General features: G+C 37.1%; 1 long non-coding RNA gene across 1 annotated transcript; it reads right to left on the bottom strand.

Moving 5' to 3' along the window:
* Window positions 1-1,277: 1,277 nt before the first annotated feature.
* LOC114656791 (uncharacterized) lies at window positions 1,278-11,656 on the bottom strand. Its single transcript, XR_003717092.2, has 3 exons — window positions 11,092-11,656; window positions 7,319-7,384; window positions 1,278-3,707 (listed from the first exon to the last, which is right to left on the bottom strand). It is a non-coding gene; the product is annotated as an uncharacterized LOC114656791 (long non-coding RNA).
* Between the last annotated feature and the right edge of the window lie 3,685 nt (window positions 11,657-15,341).

The following is a 15,341-nucleotide window of genomic DNA, read 5'->3' on the forward strand; positions in this document are numbered from 1 at the left end:
TTCATGTAAAGAATACTGTGTAGTAAGACAGCCCTGAAAAAATTCTGAGCTAGCAGCCCAGCTGTCCTGACCCCTACAGGCCAGAAGTGGACCTGCCATATTAAAGATTGTTTCTGGAGGCCAAAAATAATAATTCTTCAGTCAGATACGTATTTTTCATTAGCTACATATTGTACTATTTTAATTGCTGTGACCAAAACACAAAGCCCCACCTCTGTGAAAACTGATTACACCATATGTATCGAGTAACACTTAAACCTATTGTGTGTGAGAAAAGGGCTGTGCTTGTGTGTATGGGTTACTTCTTAAAGAGTGTTTAATCAATGTTATTTTTAAGTCGGATTTGGAAACTTGTTTTCCATCATCAACAGAGCTCTGGTTAAAATTGAAAAACTGTAAAAAAAAGAAATAAGTATAAACATAAATGGGAAGAAATGCTGTAGAAAAAGTAATTAATTTTCTTATCCCTTATCCAGTTTAGAGTCAATTCAAAGCAGCATAAAGTGCAAGGTTGGAGCCAATCCTGGATGGAAATCCACCCCGTCATCCTTACTCACTCATAACTTGACAATTTTAAGGCAACAATCAATCTAACCTGTACATTTTTAGGAAGTGGAAGCAAACTAAAGTACCCAGTTAAAATCTATTTGGGCACAAGGAGAGCATGCAAACTGCCCTCCCCACACACACTCACGCAGTGCAGGAGCTGGGGATTGAACATGGCTCCCTGGACCTTTGAGGCACCAGTGTCACAACTGTGTCACTGAATAACACAACCATTCATTCATTTACTAATCCCTTTGTCCAATTTAGTATCAAAGGGAAGCGCCAGAAGGCAGAATGCAACCCTGTACAGTGCATCAGTATAAAACAAAGTAATGACAATATTCATCCATCCATCCGTTTAATGTGAATGCTGCGTAACTCTAAATTAGTCATACGGGAATGGAACTTATTTTTACAATACACTATTTCAGATTAACTCTAAATGCTCATTAATAATACATGTAATTGTTATTCTGATTATTACCAGTAGCATCAATTCAGCCATTTTTCTACTTTTTTCTCTTTAAATAGGAATTACATTATTATTCAAAATGTAATAAATTATATTTATCTCTAGAGCCAGTCTGTAAACATGTGAATATTATTTGCTGAAACAATAATAAAAAGTGTATGTTCTTTGATTAAATAATTATTCAACACCAAGTGCAAGCACACACACACACACACACACACACACACATAAACATGGCAATTCACATTCACACAAGGCAGACTGTCCGGAGGGTTGGCCATGTGTTAGTACAGTAGCTGGTGATGCATACTTGCCATATGCAATGCTCCATTACTGATTTCAAGGGTGACTTGCACCCCGTGACACCCTGGCTTGTGCAGCTGACTGGCTTATGCATTATTTAAGATCACAACCGTTAAGTGGTGTGAACAACACAAGACAAAACATGCTCCCTTAAGCACAGAATCATTCAGAGCCTTGTCCTCTCTAACATCGGGTGTAATTAACCTAACACAACATGACAGGAACCATCCTTGATCCAAGGCACTCAGTTTGGGCTTTTCTTTTTTAACCATGGAACAATACCATTGTAAATTTAGGCATTGACTTGCAATGCCCACCTGGAAGAGCAGGAGGGAGGGAGGATGGGGCTCAAAGGATTTTAGAACTTTCCTGATGGTCAGGCACAGGGGACCTCTGTGTCCATCTCATTAGAGACCATCATTTAATAGCTGAGCAGCTGGTAATCAGCTCATTAAAGCTGTGTCTAATACCTATTAGCCTTGAATCCTTCAGGGGAGGTGGGCAAGATTTTCCATTTTTTTACCTTCACAGGCACTCATTTACTTAATTATTCTGGTTAACTGCTTCAGTGCAATAATTGGACAAATGTTACTCTTTTACTTGTCTCAAAATATTAAACATGTGATGTGAACCCAGTCTGATGCTTTTAGAGAATGTTGTTTATCATATATTTTAAAGCACCATTCACTGTGATTATTGCTACAAACATCTCTGATACCAAATATCCATCCATCCATCCATCCATTTTCCAACCCGCTGAATCTGAACACAGGGTCACGGGGGTCTGCTGATACCAAATAGTCAATCTTTAATTTATATACAGTAGCATCACGCAGAGTGGAAAGTGTGGAGATGTTGTGGTTAGCACTCCTGTTACAGAGATTCCTTCCTTCCTGCCTGCTTGCCATCTCTGGGGAGCCTGCACATTCTCTTCATGTCTACATTGTTTTTTTTCTGCAGGTACTTCAGGTTTACTCAGGCATTCCAAAGATGTCCATATTGGTGTAATTGGAAATTCTAAATTGGACCCCGTTGAATGCAGGAATTCACCCTGTGATGAACTGGAGTTCCATCCAGGATTGGTTGTTGCCTGGTTACGGTCCAGTGGTCTCATTCACAAAACTTTGTGTTGACTCTAATGTGAAAATATGTGCACGCCACAGGAAAATGTGTATGGCAAAAAACAATATCACATTAATAAAACCTGGCATACTGATATTTTTATGCAATTTACCTTTTATAAATTACAATCACTTTGTAAAAGTGTTTTACATGAACGTGCCTTGAACACTGCCCTGAAACATCCATATATAGAGCATGCTATTTAACCTTATAAATATGCAATCACGATGCAACAGAACCTCATTTGCTGGTACAGCACTCTCCCACTTGACGCATTGAGACACCGCCACCTACATTCATGTTTATCTGAATAATCTGAGAATGCAAGATAATGCTCAGCATTATAGCATCTCTCCTCTGCATTCTGGGGGTCAGAGAAAGGCATAAGGTGCTGGCGTCTGAGCAGGTAACCACTATTATCTGACACATGCAATGACATGATTGCTGTTACAATGAATAGTAAAGGCCATATAAAAAACTGAGGGTTTAGCCAGTTACCTAACCAATAAACCAAGCACCATATACATCATCACGTCTGTCACGTCACATTATAGTAACAGTTTGATGATACATATTACTATGAATTTAGCTGGTTTTACCCATTTGATGAAGAGTGTTGTTATTTTCCAGTTTCTCCAAAATGTTGCATATGCATAGGTCAGAGCCACTGTAAATATACGCATGTTCCCCGTCACCTTTTCTTTTATAAATCCCAACGTTTGTGTGGGAAGTTGCACATGCATGTTTCAAGCCTCTTTTTCTTGTACGCAAGCTTCACAAATGAAGCCCTAGTCCCATCGGAACACTGAAGTAGAGCAAGCAGATTTAAGATTGTTATGCTAGGTTATGTTTTTACCATTCAGACTGAGATCTATCATAATTTTATATAGGAATCAATCATTATTTTATGAAGTGATATTCAGAGTGGGAATTTTCCCAAAGAATTTTACAGAGCAATCAGTTGTGGTTGAGTAAAGGAACTAATTGCAAGTCATCACTGGAAAATGGTCATCCCCATTTAATTCTAACAAAAGTATTATATTTAAGTCAAACAAAAATGAGGGCTGTTATGTGCACCAACAGGAAGGCATCAAAAGAGGGCTGCTATCAGGCTAGGTGATTGAAAGGTAGTCAGGAAGAAAGTTCTTCTTGTGTTTGGTTCAGTGCAAGACTGAACATCTCCTCCAGGCAGCAGCAGAATTTATAGCTTCTGGACTGGAAGGGGCGGAGTCAGTTGTCCTCACTGGGCGCTTTCTTTGTGCTGCTGTGGGAACAAGATGTTTAGAACGTTAGTGTCAGTGCCCCCTCTCGACCTGGAGTGGTATTACATACCTCTGATGAACCCAGGCAGTGGTCCACATGCATGAAAGTCTGACAGAGTTAATCTTCATTTTATATAACACTTTTTTATGAATTAGAATTCAAATCTTTTTCTGATTGACATCAGCATGTTATCCCCAGTTCTTTAATGATTTTTGCATTCGGTGGGCAGGCATTTCAAATGTGACCTGGTATGAGTAAGTGTGTGTGTTTTGTGTGCGTATGTATATAGTGTACTATGTTGCCAAGATCAAATCCTGCTACCTGCAGATCTGTAGTGAATAAAGAAGGATGAATGGATTGTTCATTACTACTAATATCAATATATGCAAACCAAAAAAACTATACAGTATATTTTCTGTATTAGATTCACCAAATAACCTAAGATTTAGTTTCCTGGGAAACAGGTGTACATGTGGCAAAAACATTCCAACATAAAATTGCTCAAGAGAGACTCAGCAATTCAATACCCTGAAGTCCCTGAAGCTGTAAAGGAGCAGCTCAAACCACTCTGCTATTAAGAAGCACAATTTTGCAGCCTTTATTTTAAACAGCACCATTTATAATGAATACTAATGTAAAGCACTCTTACAATGACGAGATATCCTTTGTATTAAATAGTGACTTTTAGAGTATGAACTTTTGTCACTTCATACCGCACCATTCACAGTGAGCACTATTATAATGAGCTGTAGAAAACAATCTGTGAAGCCTTATCTGATCCTGATTTTTTCAGACTTTAAATTATCAGAAAGCAGTGCATTGAGCAATAATTTAATTGCTACTTTCATTAGCATCTCTTTAAGGGGGAGAGTCATCACAAAGTGCTTTGAGGGCAATCAGTTAGTTCTAATTTAATCTAGTGTCTCGTATCAGCAAGCACTATCCCATAATTCCGTGCAATGAAAACTGTTTTAATTTATTAGTTGACTTGCAGAGGCTGAATTAAAATAAGGTATTTTACTGAACAATACATCATTCTTTATTTCATAAACTTCTATTTATTGCTTATAGACATATCAGTCTATATTTATTTTACAAAATCCCTTTCTGAGTGGCACTGAGTTTCAGTGATTAGTGCTGTAAACTGTTGTACTGTGGAAGGTGCTATATAATTGAATTAGGTTGAAATTTATGATTGTTATATTTTAGTCTATCACAGTGGATTGTGTTGCTGCATCACACATTAAATATCCTGGGTGTGAACCCAGGCCAGGTTACTGTTTGTGTAGACCTTGTACATTTTCCACCATTCTGCTTTTTTATTTTTCTCATAATTTTAAATGGGACTAGTATGAGTGAGTGCAAATGGTGACTGACTGATGTCAAATCAGGTATTGATTCTTGCCCTGCAACTAATATTGTATGAATAGGAGCTCCTTATAGAATATTCAGTCAATTATATTTGATATAGTACCTTTCATAGCAAGCCTTCCTCAGCTCCCCTTACAGAGCAATCACTGCTAATCTTATATTGTATATTTTGTATTATCACAAAGCAAATTCCAAACAGTGAACTCTTATTTTGCATTTAGTGCTTTTAAAAGCAAGTACTATGAGGTTCAACCCTGCCTCATTCTCTGTATGAAGTATAGATAAAAAACAGGACTTTTTTCTCTCGTCAGAGCTGACTGAAAAATGACCTTGATTGAGCCTTGTCTCTTCCTTGGCACACCTTAGCTCTTTAATTGACAGAGGCAGCCCTGCACGGTATGCCAGCAGGGCGCCATTTGGGCCTGAAGGGGCATCCCTCCCACAGTGGCCGCCAGCAAGGCTCGTGTGTCAGCAGCCGTCACAATTTAACTGTAACCCCCCCCCCCCCCCCCCCCACCTTCCCACACCTTAGCCAATGTCAGGCGGATATGATTGTCTGTCTTTAAAAAAAAAAACCTGTTATCCAGGAGGTGAGCTCCACACGTTCGTTCCCACAGCCCTTTTCACAAACAGGCTTGTAGTACACACCTCTAGGGCTCGGTTAACTAGCCTGACCTCTGACTATATGCTTCCTCAAGTGACTACAAAGGGAGCCGGAGGAGTGCCAGGGTGCTGAAATAAGTGTGTGCACTGGATGATTAATTGACTAATTATTTTCTTTTCAAGCCAAAGGCACACACCTTCCATCATGCTGTCTGTCCAAGCTGTGTCACAGTCTGATGATGATAATGATGATGATGATGATAATGAAGGAAGGTTCAGTATGCCTTAAAATACATTAAAATATGCTTCTTTGGTAAAGTTAAGCACAATTCCTTATCTGTGTCCTCTCTGGTCAGCAGAATATATGAAATTGAGTCGTAGAGTGATGCAGTTACATGTTAAATTGTAGCTAATAATGTACATAATGTAGAATTATATATTTATATATCCTTTCTAGACCTTTGTAGTGTCCTTTTATTTACATTTTTCAATTATATAATTGCAAGAATTGTCGCTGTATTTATTTTGGTGTTTATTTTGAAAGGCAGTCTAAAAATATAGCATGATCTGTATCCCCTTGAGACTAAACTTTGGGCCCCCACCTCTGCCTCAGTAAATAAGCCTCAATTGACCTTCCAGTGCTGCCAACGCAGATACAAAGAAACAACTTGCTCTGTGCGCGTCTATTTGGATAAAGGTGGCAGTTAAAAATAAGTGAAAATAAGATCAATTTTTAGGAGTTTTGGTTCAATCCCTGGGTAATTATAATAGTTATCCTAATTATTATAAACTATGTTGCTTTCACCCAGTTTTCATACACTCATCAACACCATCATTTTAGAATCTCATATTTTAACCATCCACTCTAATAAATTCCATTCAGGCTCTTGCAAAAAGCATTATATAAAGCTTAAAGTCATACCTGCTTAATAACAATAATTATACATAGACCACTCAAATTTCAAATTATATTATATTTAGATTTCCCCTCATTGCAAATTGTGATAGGGTATCTACTCCATCTCAGGCATTCACCAAAACATTATAGAAAGAGGGTTTCCTCTTTAAACCATTTAATCCAATTCAGGGTCAATGAGAGCATTGGTTTCCATAGGGAAGCCAGCCATAGACAGGTCACCACTCCAACACAGGGCACAATTACACACATTATGCTTACTCATCCCTGGTCAACTTTAAACTTAATAAGGTCATACCCCTCACTTAATAATAAGACCATAGCTGTCCTTATTATGATAAATTCCCACTCACTTTCACCAATACCATTATGCAACATTTAAAGATATCATAAGTTAACTATCAATCTAAATTATAATATATTAATATTTACCTTCACTAATAACATTATAGTATATGTAGCTTAAAATCACACCCTTTTTAATAAGACCACAGCCATTCCAAATTACAGCATGTTCACAACTCCTTTCAAAAGGTTATGTTTACATTAACCTTCATTCTAAATGCTCTTAGGGTAATCATCCACTCTAGATACCACCCCTCAGGCACCCTCAAATCATTATAGATAAAAGGAAATTGCATTTTCTGAAATTTAAAATCACACATTTTTGTTTTTAATGATAAGCCTATTCCTATCCCAAATTGGAAAATATTCACACCTACCTTAATTTCATACTTTTATTGGGGAATAATACACTCTCGCCACCTCCTCTCAGGCACTCACTGAATCTTTAAGAAATGAAGAGATAGCATAATATAAAGTGGCGACCATTCCTCAATATTGAGACAAGGCACATTTCAAATTCTAATATGCTCACACTCCCAACCCCATTCAACAATTATAATACATTCATAGTGACCTTCATTCTAAACAGCTATTGGGGGATCATCCACCCTGATCACCTCCTTTCAGGCACTCACCAAACATAAAAAAAAGAAAACAGCATTATATAAAGTTTAAGTTTACATCCTGAAGTTACAAACAACAATAAGTACATGTCCATAGTTATAGGAGCATATGTATATACAGTATAGTATTATTTATATATGTATATGAGGCATATCTGTTTTTTGGCTTGCTGTTATTATTATTATTATTATTACAATGATTTGTCTGCTTATTAATCTAATAATAATCTAATCTAATACTGACAGTGTGCCCCTTCTAATCTTATATAACAGCTCCAGCTTATTCAAAACTCAGCTGCAAGAGTCCTTACTCGAACCAGCAGCAGCGAGCACATAACACCCATCCTGCTCCGTCTTCACTGGCTCCCTGTGTCTTACAGAATCGAATATAAAATCCTACTAATAACCTACAAAGCCTTAAATAATCTTGCGCCAAACTACATCAGTGACCTTCTCCATCGCTATGTGCCTGCCCGCCCACTAAGGTCCTCTGATTCTGGCAATTTTGTTGTATCCCACACTAATCTACACTCCATGGGTGACAGGGCCTTCAACTGTATAGCGCCCAGACTCTGGAATGACCTACCGAAATTAATCAGGTCAGCTGACTCCATGAATTGTTTTAAAAAACAACTCAAAACTCATCTGTTCAGGAAGGCTTTTAGCTGTACTTGACTTTACTACCCTTCTCTCAGTTTACCTCTATGTCAAGATGCTAATGTAACCTGTATGTGTGTGTGCTAGACCATCAATTATGTTGTCTGTTTCTTTTTCAGAATTCACTGTCTTAATCTTCTTTATTTATTTATCTGGTTTGTACAATGCTATATATTGTATATACTGTATACTGCCACTCTTTATTATATTCTGTAAGTGCCTTGAGCATGGGAAAGGTGCTATATAAATAAAATGTATTATTATTACAGTAGGTGGCACAGTTAGACAATGGTTAGTCCTGCTGCCTCAGCATTCACATTATTGAATTTAGGTACTGCCTGTGTGGAGTTTGGTTTTGGGTACTCTAAATTTGATACATGTCTTTTCAGACAGGGGTGCAAATTTATTTGATGAGTTTAAATTGGCCCCATGTATGTGAGCATGCCTTGTGATGGACTAACACCCTGTTTGAGGCTGGATTTTACCTTACCCCCTATACTGGGCATGCCCATGATTCTGATTTGCATTAAGTGATTAAGTGATTGTATTAAGAAAAAATTCTGTTTCATTGGTCTCCTAAATTGCAATATAATTACTCAGTTGTAACAAAACAATCAAACAAACACTCCTGTAAAGATCACACCACAATATGTAAAACACAACCCAATTAAAAACAGTCAACATGCACTGGATCATAATCAACATTTAAAAATCTTACCCCTACCCAGTTCTGAGAGCTATGGGAGCAAAAGACTCATTATAAAGAAGTTCCTCATATAAATTAAATACCAGAAGAAAAACCATACAGAATGGAGACCTACCACACCAGTTTTGGGACAAGATTAATAAAAACTTTCTTTCCATACAGTAAAAACAGATTTTTTTTTACTAGTTTCAGATAAGACCTTACTTTTTCATTGTGTCATGGAAGGTACACTAGGATTCTTACAGTGAAGCAAGACCGGTTAACTCACTGCCAATTGAGTGTATGAAAACACAGTGAGTTTTTGCTTATCCTTTCTACCATTAGAGAATTAACAATAATTGTAAATCTTATACGTAATCAAATAGCCACCCTCAAAACGGATTTTATTATGCATTGATCTTAAGTTTATGACCTAATGAGGCTAGATGATATCATTCACAGTTACAGTCCAGTCCATAATATATTTTGGATCTTTTAAATCTGGAAAGATGTATATGATGCACAGTTCTAAGATGAATTATAGGATATTTTGCACAGACTGATGAAAAATGTACTGTATCTTATGAGTAACTGATTTCCATTCCTTCCCTGATACATTAATAGAAAGGTCCCTTTTTCAGCATTGCCTAACTTTATCTAAAGTCAAACAAAAAATGAAACAATATTGATCACTCAGTATACTAAAAGTTTAAAGTGTAATGTACTATATAACTGCATATGAAGTAATTTACCAATACTATTTACTATTACACAAGGTTTTTGGTACTGGGAGCATAACTGAAAAAGTGCCATGGAAACAATGGCAAAGATTACATCAGGTAAGTTGATGTGTATTTTCTATTAAATACAATGAAATTATATTTTTAATACATACTTGTTTATCTTAGTGCCATAGAGTGCTGACACGGTGCATGCTGGTTAGACATACAAATAAGGATTTCACTATACTCTGTACACAACATATTTTCCTGATTAATATCTAAAATATATTCCACCCTAGATGTTAATGGGAGATTAGTTTAACATATTTATAATGTACTTGATCAAATGTGAACACATTGTCAATAGGGTGATTTCCGAAAGTCCAGATATCTAATTACTTCCACGAAACAAACACTCTGTACGTTAAAGACATGATGCACTGGAGATATTTCTTACACTAGTTACACATTATAAGCTAGTGCTGCACAACTGTATTTCTAGTAAATTAACAATTGTTATTGATGACTGGAACTCAACGCAAGGCATAAAGAATGGAACTTGAGCAAAATGGCTAACCAAGCGGGTGCTTTTCTATTACATTCTTCTTCCTTCTGTTGCCTCCAATTATGAATATTCATAGCCCAAGAGTAAAGCTGGAAGTTATACTACCCATACTACTCTCAACCTTAAGAGCTGTGCAGGCATTTTTGCCTTCCAAAGAAAACAAACATATAATTGAGTTGTGTCATTTATGTTTTATTACTTTTTTTGTGATTTTTTTATAATTTGATTATCTTTGCAGTGTGTCAAACTGGTCTACTGAGAAACATGCTTTAAGAAAATAAAACAAAATGAAAATACTCAATATGCATAGTGAAATATTAAATGAAGGTGTTTTGCTACCTGGTGCGCTGTGAAATATGCCATATATTTATCTCAATAGGACATCTCCCTTATGTAGAGTATCTCATTAACCTATAGTATTAAATGAAATGTTCTTAATCTAGATCTATAATACATATGGGTTTCAGAGTCCCATTTGTAGATGAGGAGATGTGAAGTTTTAGATTAGATTTCCATGATTAATACCACTAAATCAATCACTGTAAGCACAATTTTTATGTCAGTAACAAAAATGAGAAAAGGGTGTATACCGAAAAACAGAAGCCCCAATACAAACATGCTACTCATCTTACACAACCTCTAAAGGTCTGGCAATCATTTACATTCTTTTGTGCTGCTTTGAATGTTTCTGCTTACAGTGAATAATTATCTACAATTAAAAACAATAAAAAGAAAACTGAGAACTTGCCATAAACTATAACCTTTCTCTTTTCTGCCCAGATAATTTAGGAAAGGTGCCACATGAAAAAGGTACTGGCACTGAGATTAAGAAAAAGTGAAGGAAAAAGCATGTTGGGCATTCACAGAAATCAGCAAACAGTTGTCTAAATGTACTCACGCCCTTCCTGTTAAAAGAGGACCAAAGAGGTGACAAAGATGTGAACACTGGCAGGTGATGTCCCATCACTTTGACGCTGTCAAAAAGACTTACGGCTGCTTGTGATCATCGCGAACGCTCATTACATCAGTCATTTGCATTACAAAAAGAAAAAGAATGTCTGGCTTGTTTCAATCTAGTTTTCAGGATTCTGTCAGTTTCAACACCTAGAATTACAAAGCAGTTCATATGTCATCATATAAAGAATGAAAATGACACTCATCTTCATTCCAGACATTACAGCAAGGTGAAAGCGTGTTTCTTCTTTTTATTGTCAGGCATTTTGTTTTTAGGTATGCTGAAAATTGCAGTTAGTATCACTCTACAGTATGTTAATAATAAATAGCTAAGCCACATTGTCCAACTCATCCATAAAATTACAGGACTTTTCAGGCAACTTCCAGTTGCAGACTTCATTTACATAATCATAGGGAGACGGATGCAATCGCAATGTATTCCAATTAATGGCTGTTGTGTAGTCTGACATACCCAGCAATTCAATCCAACTAGTCTGCAACCTGTTCCAACAAAATCAAACAGGTTTAAGTTTGTCTTAAGTCAAAGGGGATATGTGTGTATAAATGAGAGCTCATCCAGAAGTGCAAAGCATATAATGCAGCGACGGGGAGTAAGGAATTTGGGTGTTTTCCACCTAACAAACCAAAGAGAGGCACGTCTGTTTGGTGTCACGTGTTTTCAGTACCATGACAAAATGGAAAAAAAAGGGCAAGGATTGCAGCTGAACTCACCATTCTTGTAAAGCCTTCACATGGGCACTGACTCTGTTAGGCAGCACGTCATTGGCTCTCATATGGAATGTGAAACTGTGCTGAAAAGTTTTTACACAGTCCTATGATTTCTAGACATGTAATATGACAGGTTTAGGCAACAAGATCAGCAACTCAATCGTTAAGTTTGACATTCCCTCCAAAAAGACATTGTGTAATGCGACATCGGCTTTAGATATCAGATAAATAAGAAGCAGGTTATTAATGGAGGATGGGTGAATTTTCAGTTTCAGTACTGCAGTTCAATTGGTAAATGAAAGAAAAATCTGCAATCCAGACTCTTGATTATAAGGAAAAAAATATAACTGGATCGATCATTGCCTAATATACTACCTTGAAATATTTACTATGCATTACAAGGCAATTGTCATTGCTTTCTTCTAAATATAAGCAGAAATTACACATTATCAAAAAGACTTGGAAGTGTCAGTAGACTCACTGCCTTCGATAACTAAAATAGTTCCAGAATTATTAAACCAGATATAAAGAAGATATTGAACTACACAAAAGTGAAAAAATACATTAAAATTCATTTCACCCTGAAAAGGGGAAAAAGAAAGTTAGAAACAGAGCATTTCAGCTGAAGGCCTTCACTGGATTTTATATAACTAGTTATGTGGAATACAAATGAGTGGTTAAGCCTGTATTGTATAACACACTTGTGAAGCTACGTCTGGAATACACCAGACAATTCTGGCCTCAATAAAAAAGGGCAGACAGGAAATACAGGACTGCAGGGTATGAGCTATTAAGAAAGACAGAAGGAGTTTTACCTTTACAGCTCCTAAAACTGTGACTAAGTGGTGTACAGATGGATGGAAATATTCTGACATAAAAAGGGAATAAATTATAAAGGCAGTATGAAAGATAATAATCACAACAGTGCAGTGATTAACTTTATTGTCTAACAACTCCAAAAGATCAAGTTAAAATCCCAGTCTGCACATTCTTTGCATATCTGAAATGGAGCTGTTCCTAATACTCTGGTTCTCTTTCAAGATTTAAAAGATACAAGACTGATAGATGACTCTTACATGGCCACATATGAGTGTGGAACTGTGGGTACAGTGTGATAGAATAGCACTCCGTATGGGGCTTTGACTCTTCTTATCTTTCAATGTTTTGTTCTGTACCACAGGCCATAAAATGTCCACAAAATCTATTTATCCACTTTTTGAAAATATGCTTTATCCATTACAGACATAATTAATTACATCTATATAGCACTTTCCTACCCCACTCAAAGCACTTTACATAAACAGTGGGGAACCACTTCAACCACCACCAATGTGCAGCATCCACCTGGATGAGGTGACGACAGCCATTTATGCACCAGTACTCTCATTACGCATTAGCTGTTAGGAGTTGAACAGGTGAGACAGACAGTTAACCAGTAAGCAGCAGTGGATGATTAGGGAGTGGAATGACCAGGCTGTGGTGGGATGTTTAGCCAGGACATCGGGAAACACCTTACTCTTTTCAAAGATGCCTAAAGATCTTTCAAGCCATAGAGAGTCAGAACATGAGTTTTGCATCTCATCTGAAGGATGAAGGATGAAGGATGGTGCTGTAAAAATCATTCATTCATTACATTTATATAGCGCTTTTCTCAGTACTCAAAGTGCTATCCTCACAGGTGGCGCAGTGGTAGCGCTGCTGCTTTGCAGTAAGGAGACTGTGGAAGATTGTGGGTTAGCTTCCCGGTTCCTCCCTGTGTGGATAGCACTTTGAGTACTGAGAAAAGCGCTATATAAATGTAATGAATGAATGATTTTTACAGCACGGTGTCCACATCACTGCACTGGAGCATTGGGATCCACACACCGATTACAGGGTAAGCGCCCCCTGATGGCCTAACCAACAACTCTTCCAGCACCAACCCAAGCCTTATATGCTCTCCTCTCAACTAACACATATGTGTGTGTGAATATGTACTGTTTGCAATGACCTCAGTAGATAGACTTTTGAAGTTTATTACTTTTAAGTCATGCCTCCACACACCTCTTTCTGGGTTTATTATTACCGACCTTCATATATATCAACAAGGTCACAGGATGATAAAGCCTCTTCTAGTAGCTTTGGGCGCAAGGTAGGAACTGGGATTCTTCACAAGACACTGTTACACCTTCTCAAATTGTGCTCACTCATATTTAACCATTTATTTATTGTCAAATAACCTATAATGTATTTTTTGGGAAGAGAAGGTGGGTGCTCCAGTTGTCCACAAGACCTACTGTGTGAAATTCTTGGGACAAAGCCTGGAAACAATGAGTAATGACTTGAGAACATTTATGTTAGGTAGAGGGGCTGGGTGGTCTTTTGGCCTTGAAACCCTTGTTTTCTTTTTTTCATCCATCTTAACTGGAGTATTTTTTTCTGTCCTCACAGCCATCTGACATTATTGTACTCATCTTTAGAAACCTAGAATACGACATTATAGAGGACTCCGTTTTGCACTAATTATATATCTACGTTATCTAAGATCATATTGGTTTATTTTTATTACTTATTCATTATTATTCTTACCTAATTGAATTTGCGTTTCTTTTCTTGTAGCTATTTCTTTGACATTCTGTAAAGCACTTTGAGCTAAACTGTGTCTATGAAAATGAGCTATAGACATACATGTTGTTGTTTGTAAATATAACAAACTACAAACTACAACCTAGCTAGTAATTTACCTCTGGATCTACAGACAGTAGTTCTAACCTCTGTGCCACCATACCACTTCATGAATAAATGAATATTAGATTAGATTAACTTTACTAACCCCAAGGAGAAATTTAGATACATACAGCAGCAGAAACATAAAAAACAAGGATACAGACTCATTGAAAAAATAATACAATCAATCAATAAAAAAATGTATATTATGTAGAAATAGCAAAATGAATTTAAAGAGTATCAGCATTTAGTGCTTCGGGAGGAAGCATTCATTTGCCTGATTGCAGTGGGAAAAAAAGACCCCGATGAGCTTCTTAGCACACCGTAGTGGAATGAGCCTGGGGCTAAAAGAAAGTGCCCCCTTGAGGGGAAGAAGGTTTTTTTTTTATGATGGTATCCATTTTTGCCACCATCCCCTTGTCCATGACAGCTTCAAGTGTGTCCAGCCCTGTGATGGAGCAGGCTTTCCTTATACTGTAGGTTTGTTCAGGCATTGTGCATCTTTTGAGCTCATATCTACCCATTTTCTCTAGAATGAATAAACGACTAGTCGTTTTAGAAGTGCAGAAAGGCGCGTATTTACCTTATGAACTAACCGTTTTAAAAGTGCAATTGAGTTTACCTTTCTGAAGGTCCTCCTTCTACGCCTCACACGCATACGTGTTTGGGTATTGGACCTCTGATGAAAATACACACTATTTCAGTTAATGAACGCATTAGGTTTTACGATACGATAACACGTCTGGCGACAAATCGAAT

Source organism: Erpetoichthys calabaricus, chromosome 8, assembly GCF_900747795.2.
Source record: "Erpetoichthys calabaricus chromosome 8, fErpCal1.3, whole genome shotgun sequence".
Taxonomy (NCBI): Eukaryota; Metazoa; Chordata; class Cladistia; order Polypteriformes; family Polypteridae; genus Erpetoichthys; species Erpetoichthys calabaricus.